Here is a 13,694-nt window from a genome sequence, read left to right as displayed (position 1 = left end):
ATTCCATGTTAGGACGAAGCACATAGAGGTGGATTTTCACTTTGTTAGAGAAAAGGTGGCACAAGGGGCATTGAATGTCAGGCTTGTGTCCTCTGGTGATCAAGTGGTGGATTCTTTCACTAAACCTGCTACAAAGGTCATGTTGGACAAATTATGATGCAATCTCAACCTTGTGGCTGGTTGAGATTGAGGGGGAATGTTTCAATATGGCAATGGGACCCCGAAACCCACGTCCCTGCGAGTTTTTATCCTATTAGGGGGTAGGGACATGCGTCTTTCTAACCCCGCAAGGCTATTGATGGGCACACTATAAAACCCGCCATGTTTCGTGCATTCAAAACCATTTGAGCAGTACCCGAACCCGAAACCCGACATACCCGTCTCAGAATACGGCCATCTTGTTAAACCATGTATGATTGAATATGCTCTTGTTTGTTGCTAAAATATGCTCATCTTTGTTGCTGAAATGGGTATTTGTATTGTGCTGAAATATGCTACTTTTAGCTACTGTTATTGCTGAAATGTTCATGAAACATACTATTGTATTGTATTGAACTTTGCTCAAGTTTTACTGCTGAACTACGCTCCTTTTTGCTTCTGAAATATACTATGTCTGCTGTAATATGCTCATGTTTTTCTTTCATAAGCTGTTGTTTTCACTGACTACTCACGGGGACGGGTTTCCCGCGGGTTTAGAAAACCCAGCGGGTTTAGTGGATGGGCAAAAAACTTTCGCCATGCACGAAGATGGGGATGGGCTTGCAATTTCCTCGTGGGGACGGGTTTGGGCTAGCAAAACCCAGTGGGTTTCGTCCCCGTTGCCATCTTGAAGAATGTTATCGTAAATATCTTGTGCTTTTATAACCGGCATATGATCAAGTAGCAATCATACCAGTGATATTAGATATGGTAAAATCTGTTATGTTGATCCTATGTGATCCTGACTTGATTCTCAAGTTGTAAACATGTACTAGTATATATGGAAGATAAAGCCCAAGGGGCATAGTACATCACAAATATAATCATCTCTCTGTTATTCTTTCACTACTACCATCACTTCAACCTGTGCTTATTGTTGCTTTCCCTGCAACGACCCCAAAAGTATCTTAATATAACGTGTCCTGATTGCACGGTCAAAATTCCAATGACGTATAAGATAATACTGACTTTTCATTTAAGTTAATGACTTTTCGGTCACGAACAAAGTTTGAACATACACATACCCACAAAAATCATACTTTGATACATTCTCGTAAACTTGTGCATCATGTACTAATATCCTGAAGACCATTCACCTTTATATATTCAAGGCAAAACCTCATAACATTAGTAAAACGCTTGAGGTAACAATCTTTCTTGAGCGTAAGTAGTGCATCGATCACTTTCTGCTACATACCTTGAATCGTACTAACTAAAGCAACAAGCATGCTCATGCAAGCCTAAATAATTTGATGAAGAGGTAAAAAGTATGTGATGGAAGTTCTTATCGTATGTTTGCAGTACAAATCTTTCTTGGAGTTCCTATCGAATCTACAACAACATTAAACTACACTAGCGGTTCAAGGCCGCCACACGACCGACCAGTCTATCAGACAGATGCAAGAAATAGCGCCCACTTTGTATGCATGCAGCAAATGTTAATTACTTGCTGATTGTCAACTTGGTCGTGAAAGCACCTGAATAATGACCTAATTAACTTGAGATCCTTTCTATCTTGCGGATGAGTCATATGATGATGATCAGGTGGCCGCCTAATGGACGTCAACATGCATGTTTAATCATCATCGAGCGCCATCTTCTTTGGAGAATTAACAATACAAAGAATTAGCACTACTACTTACTAGTGGGCAATCCCCAACCTTAAATAAACGAACGGAGTTAAGTTTTATGGGTTTGAGTAGGAACAGCTTTCATGTAACTTCTTAAATACTCCCTCCGTCCGAAAATCATATCCCTCAAATGAATGTATCCATTTAAGAAACAAGCTTGGGACAAACTTTCTCAGATGGAGGGAGTATACGAAGTCAATGTTTGAGGGGCCATTTGAGAGGCTAAATTGTAGGGGATCGGCTGGAGATGCTCCAAGAGGCTGACCTTGTATAAGGAGAAAGAGCGGGGATGTTAATTTTTAGATATTTTTCTAATAGTAATACTGATTAAATTGGGACAATTAACATCTGTGCTATGTCGAGGAACACCCGTGGTTATGCATACTAGTTGACCCGTTGCGCCAAATGGCGCAGAGACCCGCTAAAGACATGTTGTCGATGAAAATAGTTTCATTTTGCAAGGACCTATTCGACATCGGTAGTAGAAAGCTCATTTTTTTAACCATGCTATATTGCAAATATGATTATCAAGCTGCAAAATCCAAGTTTGAAAAAAAAGTATAAGTGTATAACACGTGCACCAGTTAAGGAAGCATTGTTTTAGTTGACAATATGGTTATCATGGACCCATTGTGCCAAATGACGCGGAGGCACGCTAAATCCATGTGCACAATGAAAAAAAGTATCCATGGTTTAATGCCCTTTAATAAGAAACATGGTGGATTGTTATCCATAATGAGATGTATACACACATTTCAATTTTGTAGCACAAACTACTTGCTACCATGTTTGCAGAAACCCATTTGAAATCATGTTCGCAAATAGCGTTGAGACTCACTAACACGTGTGATTTGAAAAAAGAACATGTATCAATAGACTTGTTCATGGTTCCCGCAAAAAAAGACTTGTTCATGGGCAGGCATGTATGCCAACTTAAACGTCATAAGCAAGTACCATGAACAAAATTATCCGTTGCGCCAAATGACACAAGGTCCCAGGTCAAACCCAGAGAAATCTGGAAAAATAATATTTTCCAATGTAGCAATTGTTTGTATCTTTGTAATGCGTAAAGATAAGAACAATTCTTTCAAAATATGTAGTGTCATTTTCAGCCGTCTAATATCAAGATGTAATAAGGCGGGAGAAAAAAATGGTTGTAATTATCTTCTCCGTATTCAAACAGTTCAGAACTTGAAACAAAGTGGAGCGAAAGCCCAATTTAAACGAAGAACTTAAAGCCACTATTTTCTCAACTTAGGCATATATGATCTTGACTTTGAACAGAGAATTATTTGCATATCAAAGCCTTTAGTTGGTGATAAAGTTTCTCCCTATGTCACAAAATATACAACGTTTTTGCAACCTATCGTTTACACAAAGGATCTCCTAGAACCTATGGAATAAAACTGAGTACAGAGCCTTTTTTTAGAGTCGCCAAATGGCGCAGAGACCTACTGAATCAAAATGTGTATTGAATAATAAAATTCATGGTTTAGTTGCGGGCAAGCACATATGGTAACAAATCCATAAGATTCTTTAAGTGTATCACCCACGCAGCTAAATTTAGTTATGGGCTTACTTGGCACATATGCCAATACTATTGACAAGGGCATATTCATGTTATACCATTATTAAAAAAATCAGGTATACTCCACTTAATTGTGGAACAAGCCGACATAACAAAATGTCAAAAAAAAAACTAAAATTGTGTGCCCCATAGGACTTATGAAAAATAAATAAAGAATTGTGATAAGCATTTCTAGTAAAAAGAGATAGTGGCAGTAAGCATATTTGTAAGCTCAGCAACTGACCGGGGTTGACACAGATGAAAAAAAAACAGCCATCCACCCATATTTGGAACAAATATTATAATCCAAAAAGTAGTATACATCATATTTGGAACAAATATTATAACCCTATTCTCTATGTTACCTCCAAAGGTACATTACATTAATTAAAAGCCATACTCTGCTGCAGATGTGAATAATATACATTGTCATGAACTGATGATTACAGATCATTTTACTACATTTTTAAATCAAATCTACTCCCTCCGTCCGAAAAAAAAACTTGTCCGAAGCTTGTTCTTCAAATGGATGTATCTAGCACTAACTTGATGCTAGATACATCCATTTGAGAGACAAGCTTTTTCGGACGGAGGGAATACAAGGTGGTAGAACTTCTTGCACAACCTGCTAAACTATGCTCCAGTAACTTATGCATGAGAATGAATTTAATTAACAGTGAGAAAGCATGGCGTACATGTAGTGCCAATGCGCTAGTATGTTTCGTCACCAAGAAATTGGTGAAATTGACAGGATATTACAAGCAAGAGTTGAACAACAGCAACCAAACAATAGTGAAATCCTTTTTGACCAGTTCTGTTGTAACGCCAACAACATTATCCTCCATAAAGAGGGTAGCAGGAAGAAAGAGAATGAGAACAATTGGAGCCATGTACAAGGGCAGGTTCATAGAATTAAGTTTCTCCCTACAAGACAACAAAGTAGTCAAAAGTCAGGATGTACCTTTTTTAGAGGGAAAAGCCAAGATATACCTAAATACCACAACCTAGAAGTATATACACAACACCCGGTATATATACCAAAAAAGACAAATCCTAGAAGCTTCTATATTTTATCTACATATTTTGCTCATGGATTGTATAGAGCATCCGTTCATAATCTGTCATCCACACAAATGCAGAGAAAAAATATTACCCCTCGGACGACAGAAGAATTACTTGCAACACAGTGTTCAACGCTCTTGCAGCAGTGGCTCCAATGCACACGATGAATCCAAACAGATGGGAGCTAGTCTCGCCCTGTAAATTTAGCTCTCATAGACTGCAAGAATAGCAACAGTTTGCTAACTACAGAAGATACATTCAAAACCAAAAGTTTTTCCATCTCCAATCTTATAATATACATAGTTAAATAAACCAATAAAGTTGAGATACAAATAAATGTGAGTTTTTCCTGTATATGACCGAACATTACTAGGAAAAGGGTTATAGATAGGATTGATACTAATGGCGCACCAGGTAAGCAGTGCACCACTACTATATACTAATGGCGCACCGGTTGGAGGTGCGCCATTAGTGTGGAAGACACTAATGGCGCACCAGACACACGGTGCGCCACTAGTATTTAATATATTTTTTTCTATTTTTCCATACATACTAATGGCGCATGATGTCAAAGTGCGCCATTACTAGTTCTAACAAGTAATGGCGCACCTTATAAACAGTCCGTCATTAGCATATTTTTTTTACTTTTTTGCAAAACTGTTAATGGCGCACCGTGTCAAAGTGCGCCATTACTAGTTTAAACTACTAATGGGCACTTTTTGATATCATGAATATTTTTAAATTTCATGGACACTTTTTGATCTCGATCTCGATCCCACCCGCACCCTCCCCCGCTAGCTCCACCGCCGCCGACGACCCACCGCAACCCTCCCCCGCTCCACCGCCGCCGACGAGCACCTGGCCCCCCGCACCCTCCCCCGCTCCACCGCCGCCAACGGGCACCCCCGCACCCTCCCCCGCTCCACCGCCGCCGCCGATGATATTTTCAAGTAATAAATTTGAACATATTTTTTTAAAAATTATTACTGTTTTTATAAAAAATATTACTGTTATGATTTAAACAAGTTTGAACATATTTAAACACAAATAAATATCAAACAGGATTTAAAATGCATAAAATAATATTGGGGCGCCTGGGAATCAAACCCAAGACCTCCTAGTGTGTGTGCTGCGTACTGATCAGTCGGGCTAGTGGGCGGGTTCTGTTGTAGATAGGGTTAGGTGGTATATAACCTGACAAGTCGGGCTAGATTAAATTACTTATGGCGCATCCCTCGGTGGTGCGCCATTGCTATGGATGTACTTATGGCGCATCCCTGGATGGTGCGCCATTGCTAAGCCTCCCCCACACTAAAATCCCCAATCCCCAATCCGCACTCTAATCCCTCCCCTGCCTCATCTCACCCGCCGACCACCACTTCCCCCGTGCTCGCCGTCCCCGGCCGTGCACCCGACCACCCTCCGCCGCCGACCACCTCCCTCACCGCCCCCCTCCGCCCGTGCCCGCGCCCTCGCCGTCCCCCTCCCCCCGCGGCCCCGCCTGCGTCAACCTCCCTCCCGAGCGCGACAGCTAGGGTTCCTAGCCGCCGCCACCGCTGCCGGCCCGCCGCGACGGCGCGCCCAGCCGGCCGAACCCTCCGCTGCCCCGCCTCCGGTACAGGCCCCTGCAGCAGCCGGCGAGCGCGGCCCCGACACGCCCACCCCGCCTGCCCCTGCCGTCCTCCACCACCGGTCACCTCCGCAGCAGCCGGCGAGCCAAGGACGGTGCCGTGACCCTCGCCACCACCTCCCGCCGTCTCTTCCTGCGCGTGGCCAGCGGCTGCTCTCCTTCGACCGCGGCCTGGGGTGAGCCTCTCTTCCTTGCCTCTATGCTTCTTGTCCATGTCACTGTTCCCTGTTCCTCTCTTGTTACACGGATCAATGGATGTTAGATAGATGTATGTATGTTGATGTTAGTTAGGTATATGATGCTTGATGGATGGATGGATGAGTTGTGCTAGTTGCTTGCTAGATGGATGGATAGTAGTTTGGTTCTGTTTTTGCTGGTGTTTGGTTCTAAAGATGAGTAGCAATTATAGTAGGAAGATGATGCATAGTAGTTTTATGTTGTTGTAGTAGTTGTAGTTGTAGATACAGTAGCAGTATCATGTGCTACTATTGTAGATACAGTAGTTGTAGGAACATTAGATACAGTAACAAGTGTCATGTTGTTGTATTAGATACAGTAGTAGTATCATGTGCTGCTGAAGATGAGTAGTTGTAGGAAGATGATGCCCTAATGGAAGTGACATGAATATTTGGCCTACCTTTTTTTCTTGTAGAATTTTTTTATTGACGGTATAAACGAATCAGAGACTCGCTAGGTAGGTTCTCCTAATTAATTAGAAATGATGCATCTTGCAATTAGGGGGAATATTGCAACCTGCTGCTAAACTAGATCATGAATATGTCATTGCTTTTCAGTGAGCTCCTAAGTGTACAAGGCAGCAAGGAGCAAGCGCATCATATATAATAATGTTGTGTTTGTTCTGGCTGACTTTGGGAACAGATTCAAAGACAAATAAAAAATTCAGAAAAGAATTTTCCTCTCACTACATCTCTGTCCATCTGGTTTGTCGATGTTGGTTCATTAATCTTAAGCCCATCATGTTTGTTGGTTGTTTGCTGTCATGTTGTTATTACTTCCATTAGGGCATCTGTTGGTTCATTAACCTTTCTAACATCTCCATATTTCAGGTTTCCGAGGAGGTAAAGGAAGTGAAGTTCAGACAGTGCAACAGCAGCAACACCTCCAAGGTGAGAAATATGTTCCTATTTATCTTTTTTTGCTCAAGTTCTTCAGTACATCATATAATATAGAGAAGTGCAGATCAAGTGGTGCAATCATATACATCTGCCACTTAAGTCATCCTTCCCTTTAAGCAGAGTGATGCCTTTCAATGTCACACAATAATGTTTGTTGCAAGAACATTCTGCTCTTAGTGTTCGTTTGTTTACAAAGATCCTCCTTATATATACTGATGATGAGTCTTGTTGAAACCTTACATATGTTGGTTCCTGCTTATTTTCTCCAATGGCACAAACTTGAGCTGCTAGCACAAAAAGTGTTGCAGGCAACAGAAAGTGAGGAGCTACTGTCAAAAACTTGAGCTACTGTCAAAAAATTCAGTTAGGTACAGTTAGCATCATGTAAGAAAATGGCCATAATGTGCCTTGATAATGATGTATTTTGTCATAAAAATATATAGTGGACTGCCATGATAATGACATGGTCCTGTGTTTGCAAGCTGTCATAATCTTCAGTTTACTTGACTTTTGAGCCTGCTAGTAGTTTACTTCCATGAGTTGTTCTATTGAGATGGCACATTTGCAATGTAGTTTTATATATCTTAAGCCACTGTTCATTAACAACAAGTCAGTTTTGCTGCTGTTATGCCTGTATTCACTGCTGCTGCTGCTGTACTTGTGATGATGTTGTAGGAACCCCAATAGGCCCTTGAGTTTGCCGGAATGTCGATTAACTTCCGTTCCGGCAAATTCGGGTACTCCATATGTCCTATTTTCAGCAAAGGTAATGCTGAAATTTTCCGTGAATTTTAGCATGACTTTGCTAAAAATAGGACATATGGGGTACTTGCGACTAATGCCTGTTATCATGCATGTTTTATGATCTGTTGTAAGGGTACTAATTGGTCTCTTCTGCTGCTTATCAGAGATGGCGGGAAGCAGCCACCGCCGATCTGCGAAACCGCAGTACGAGTTGGATGCTTCCGAGTTCTTCACTATCATACTTGAGACTTCAGTATCATACATGACGCAGGTATATAAAACGAGAGATCTCCCCTTCACCCATCTCATTATGATATCTGTTGTTTGCTACATCACTCATTGTCCCAAACTGCAGAGGCTGCCTGACAGTTTTATGAACATGCTGATGGGTGAAGATCCGCCAAATAATGTGAAGTTGTGATAGGCCGGCAGCGGGTTTCGCAGGCAGTGGGATGTGGAGTTGGTGATCAAGAAGGGCCACATGTACTTGTCTCGTGGGTGGGAGAAGTTCTACCGTGCCTACGACCTGCGGCTGGGGTACTTCCTTCTCTTCAGGTACGACGACGACGCCACCATGCTCATCGTGAAGGTGTTCAACACGACTATGTGTCGCATGCGCTACGCTGCCGATGATGATGCCGGTACGTTCTGCCTCTTCTTATTCCTCTACGTTTGGCTTTGTCTCACATCGATTGTTAACAGTCATTGTTGCAGTTTGAACAGGTAATGGGAGCAGCAGCAGCGACACTGGCTACAGCCAAAGCAGCAGCGACTATGGCTGTAGCGAAAGCAGCAGCGATTCTGGCTGTAGCGAAAGCAGCAGCCATTCTGGCAGCAGCATAGACAACAAGAAGGATGATCCGGACTGGAGTGCGGGAGAAGAGGAGCAGAGTGAGGATGAGGAGCTGCAGGATGACGATGGGCATCAGGCTGAGGATGACCTAGCGCTGGTGGTGGCTGACCAAGGGCAAGAGATGGTGGTGGCTGACCACGGGCAAGAGATGGAGGTGGCTGAGGATGACCTAGCGATGGTCGTGCCTGAAGGTGGCCTCACGATGGTGGTGGTGCCCGACAATGACCACGCACCGGTGGTGGCGCCGGCGATCCCACAACTGGGCGACATGACCACGCCAATTGTGCTAGAAGACTACATCCCACTGCCTCCACTGCCTCCACCGCCTCGCCGCTCTTGGCGCATCAGGGAGAGGAAGGAGAACGAGAAGGAGAAGAACAATGCATGAGAACTGAACTTAGTCAGGTATGTCAGATCCCCTATAGGTTAGTTATCCAAAATGATATATATATATATATATATATATATATATATATATATATATATATATACTTATTTACCTATGTTATCTCTAATATGCTTAGTTTCCTATATGTTAGCTTCATTTTTACCTAAGTTGGCTCTTATATGCTAACTTAGAGCTTATATGCTTAGTTTCCTATAGGTTAGCTCCAAAATAACTTATGTTAGCACAAAATGATCAAGTTTACATAATAAGCTTATAGTCTTTTTCTTATTCTTCTTCTTTTCCAAAATTCTTCTTATTCTTCTTCTAGTGTTCTTCTTCTTCTAGTATTCTTCTAGTATTCTTCTAGTCTTCTTCTTCTTCTTCTTCTAACTTTTTATTTATCATTTTGCAAATTTGATTTAATTGACGGAAGCTTGCGTAGATGGAGTGCTTCTTTTCCATTTGTGTTTTTATTTTGTATCAATGTGAAACTTTGGTGAATTGATGGATAACGGTGTTGAATGAACAATGTGAAACTTTTGTAATATGTAACGATGGAACTATGTGTTGGCTATGTATGTATATATGATGGAACTTGTGTGTTGGCTATGTATGTATATATGATGGAACTTGTGTGTTGGCTATGTATGTATATATGATGGAATTTATGTGTTGGCTATGATTGTTATATGGATGCTTGTTGTATATATATGTGTTGGATATCTCATAGGTGAAATAGTGACCTGAGATTAAGAAAAAAAATTAAAAAAATTGTTACTAATGGCGCACTACCATGTGATGCGCCATTAGTATAGAAGACACTAGTGGCGCACTGTTGGCAAAACTAATGGCGCACCAGTGGTGCGCCATTAGTAAAAAATACTAGTGGCGTGCTACTAATGGCGCACTGGTAATGCGCCATTAGTAGGCAAAACCAGTACGCCATTAGTAGGCTTTTTCCTAGTAGTGGAACGTCAACTTGGAAACTAAAATTTTCACAGTGAAGTTTTATGGCAGAACAATTAAATTTCCTGAGGAACTCAAACCAATCCCCCAAATGATGATATGATCATGCAAACAATCATTCAACCATATTATACTCTCCAGACAACCCAACTAAATATAAGTTTATTAAACAGATAACTACATAGACATGCATCGGATAACTACATAGACATGCATCAGACATAGTAGATCATAGACACGCACACGATTTATCTACAGGAACAATAAGGAAGAAAGCAAAATTCTGACAAAATGTAAACAAAGATTCTGCACACAGGCAGGCTGACCACACCAATGCATCATCTCATAGAATCTAAGGATAGATTCTGCATACAGGCAAGCTACCCACACCAACACATTCGCCCATAGATTTTTCAGCAAAAAGAGAAGCTTAGCAGCCATCCTAAAATCATGGGAAGTAAGTGAGTTCAGATGCATGACCAACATACACCAGCAACCATGCAAATAAGCATATTTTATCCACTGGCCTGAGCCAAATTCTGAATCAGCTAAACAATGGAAGAACTGAACAAATGTACAACAGTCTACCAACCCAATCTTTCAGCGAGTGTAGCAGCAGCTCAATGACATTCACAAATTAGAGATCAGCCTAGGTCTTCATTTAAGTTCACAGTGGAGCAGACTACAAATAATCATACAAGAAAAGCAACATGAACTTGCTGGCATGTAAAGAAGACAACAAATATTCAATGCGTCAGATGAAATGAGATCAAAATACTGCCCCATTTGCTGCCTTGATGTCTCCTTTCAAATCCGCAATGACTGAATGATCATTAATTTCCCCAATCCTCATAACCGAATATCTCTCATATCTGTATGTCACTGGACTCACTCCATGGCTAGGATAGCAACAAAATCAGCATCTCAGCAGCAAGCAAGCAACAAGGTCAGTATATAACAAAGCATAACTGCATAGAAGATACAAGCATCATACAAATATATATAGCAAAGCATCAGCATCAGGCCAGCAGCAGCCCAACACCCAGCGACAAAGCACCAGCAGTAACCTAGCGAGCACGCACACAACAATCAAGAACACACGCACGCAGCAAGGCAGCAGTAAGGACGCACACACTGGATGATTCTTGTCGTTGCACCTAATAACAAAAAAAAGTAGGAACCTAATTGCGTAAAATTAGGTGTTAAGTAAATGCTTCTATGCTCGAAATACAGTGCAACATGGTTTGATGAAATTTTGATACAAAGTAGTATTGAACTAACTACTGCAAAACTGAGTTCAACGCTTTAACTTCGAATTCAGTTGCAGAAGATCTCATAGCACAAAATATGAAAATCATATAGCATTATTTCCTTACCATGTAGTTAGCATCAATAAAAGGACTACTGACAGCCACGACTTCAATACCACCTCCACTGGAGCATTGATGCCTCTTTTAATCCTCAATGACTGAACGATCATTAATATCCTAATCCTCATAACTGAATATCTCTTGTGTCCGTATGTCAGTGGACTCACTCCCTGCCCAGCACAGCAGCAACATCAGCAGGTCAGCTGCAGCAAGCAACAAAGTCAGTATACAACAAAGCATAGCTTCGTAGCTACATGGAAGATTCTGTCCCCATACTTGTACATGGTATTCAATCATAGCTTGTCGTGTAGCTTGCAGTTGGATTTGATGACGCATGTTTAGGGAGATCCTACCGACAGACACCACCTATTATATTGAGAAATGTCAGGATTCTTTTTAGAATCATGTAACCATGCATGTTCTACTGATGCAATCAACAATGCCACAAAATAAATAGTGAAATTGTCTGATGCAATTATTAAAACCCTGCAAGTTAATTATCAATTGGTCATGGCTATGGCATAAAAAAGACATACCCCAATGTAAGATTGAATTCACCATTATGAGAGAGAGAAAACATTTTGTATGCTATTACACAATGGGAAAGGTAACATCACTAGTGCTCACCGAGTACGTGTGTTGTAGTAAACCGTGTGATTGGATTTGGATCCAGCGTCTGTCGAACAAAGTCTTTAGCAGGCTCAGATACTCCGGGCATTGGGTCTCTTTTGAAATCTACCACAGAGCACATAATTGCTTGTGCTACTCCCTGTTCAGAATCTGCACAACATCACAACAATTTGTAAGGTGATTTTTAATTTCTTCACAACATATATTCTGTCCAATCAAGGAAAGTAAGTACCTTCCAAAAATGTTTGCACACCCAAAGAAGTATGTAAAGTATAACTCCTACAATCCAGACATCGATTTCAGGGCCACACTTGTGCTTTAATACCTCTGGGAGCATGTGTTGGAGAACGTAGTAATTTCAAAAAAAAAATCCTACGCACATGCAAGATCATGGTGATGGCATAGCAACGAGAGGGGAGAGTGTTGTCCACGTACCCTCGTAGACCGTAAACGGAAGCGTTAGCACAACGCGGTTGATGTAGTCGTACGTCTTCACGATCCGACCGATCCAAGTACCGAACGTACGGCACCTCCGAGTTCAGCACACGTTCAGCTCGATGACTATCCCCGGGCTCTGATCCAGCAAAGCTTCGGGGATGAGTTTCGTCAGCACGACGGCGTGGTGACGATGATGATGCTCTACCGGTGCAGGGCTTCGCCTAAACTCCGCGACGATATGACCGAGGTGGAATATGGTGGAGGGGGGCACCGCACACGGCTAAGGAACGATCCGTAGATCAACTTGTGTGTCTATGGGGTGCCCCCCGCCCCCGTATATAAAGGAGCCAAGGGGGAGGAGGCGGTCGGCCAAGGAGGGCGCGCCAAGGGGGGAGTCCTACTCCCACCGGGAGTAGGACTCCCTTCTTTCCTAGTTGGAATAGGAGAAGGGGGGAAAGAGGAGGAAGAGGGGAAGGAAAGGGGGGGCGCCGCCCCCCTTCCCTGCCGCCCCGACGCCGTCGCCGCCCCGCCCCGCCCTGACGCCACCGTCCCCTGCCGCCCCGGCCCGCGCCGTCGCCGCCCCGCCCCGCCCCGACGCCGCCGTCCCCTGCCGCCACGGCCGTCGCCGCCCCGCCCCGCCACGCGCCGCACCTCGCCGTTGCCGTCGCCGTCGCCGTCGCCGTGAACAACTTTTTATGATTTTTGTTAGATTTTGTAATTTAGATGTGTAGTTCATAGTTTTTTTTGTTAGATTTTTTTTCATATTGTGTTAGATTTTTTTTCTGTTAATAGATTTTTTGGTGATATTATTGTTGAATATGCATGTTTGTATGTTCATATATATGCAAAGATCGAATATGTCAAATTTTTATGATTTTTTCTGTTCATAGAACTTTTATGATTTTTTTCTGTTGTAATTTTGTTCATAGAATTTTAATGATTTTTTTGTTCATAGTATTTAGAAAAAGGAAAAAAATAAGAAGAGAAAGTGTTTAATATAATTAGTTAGAAAAATACTAGTTTATTTTTAGTAAGTACTACTTTATTTTATTTATAGTAAGTGCTTCATATATAGTTGAAC

The 13,694-nt window shown here is 42.0% G+C and overlaps 1 long non-coding RNA gene across 1 annotated transcript; it reads right to left on the bottom strand.

Annotated features, from left to right (window-relative positions):
• Positions 1-11,735: 11,735 nt before the first annotated feature.
• LOC123186807 (uncharacterized) lies at positions 11,736-12,276 on the bottom strand. Its single transcript, XR_006493715.1, has 3 exons — positions 12,173-12,276; positions 11,822-11,911; positions 11,736-11,748 (listed from the first exon to the last, which is right to left on the bottom strand). It is a non-coding gene; the product is annotated as an uncharacterized lncRNA (long non-coding RNA).
• Between the last annotated feature and the right edge of the window lie 1,418 nt (positions 12,277-13,694).

The sequence above is a fragment of the Triticum aestivum genome, chromosome 2A (genome assembly GCF_018294505.1).
Source record: "Triticum aestivum cultivar Chinese Spring chromosome 2A, IWGSC CS RefSeq v2.1, whole genome shotgun sequence".
NCBI classification, from domain to species: Eukaryota; Viridiplantae; Streptophyta; class Magnoliopsida; order Poales; family Poaceae; genus Triticum; species Triticum aestivum.
This window is presented reverse-complemented; position numbering and strand designations above follow the sequence as displayed.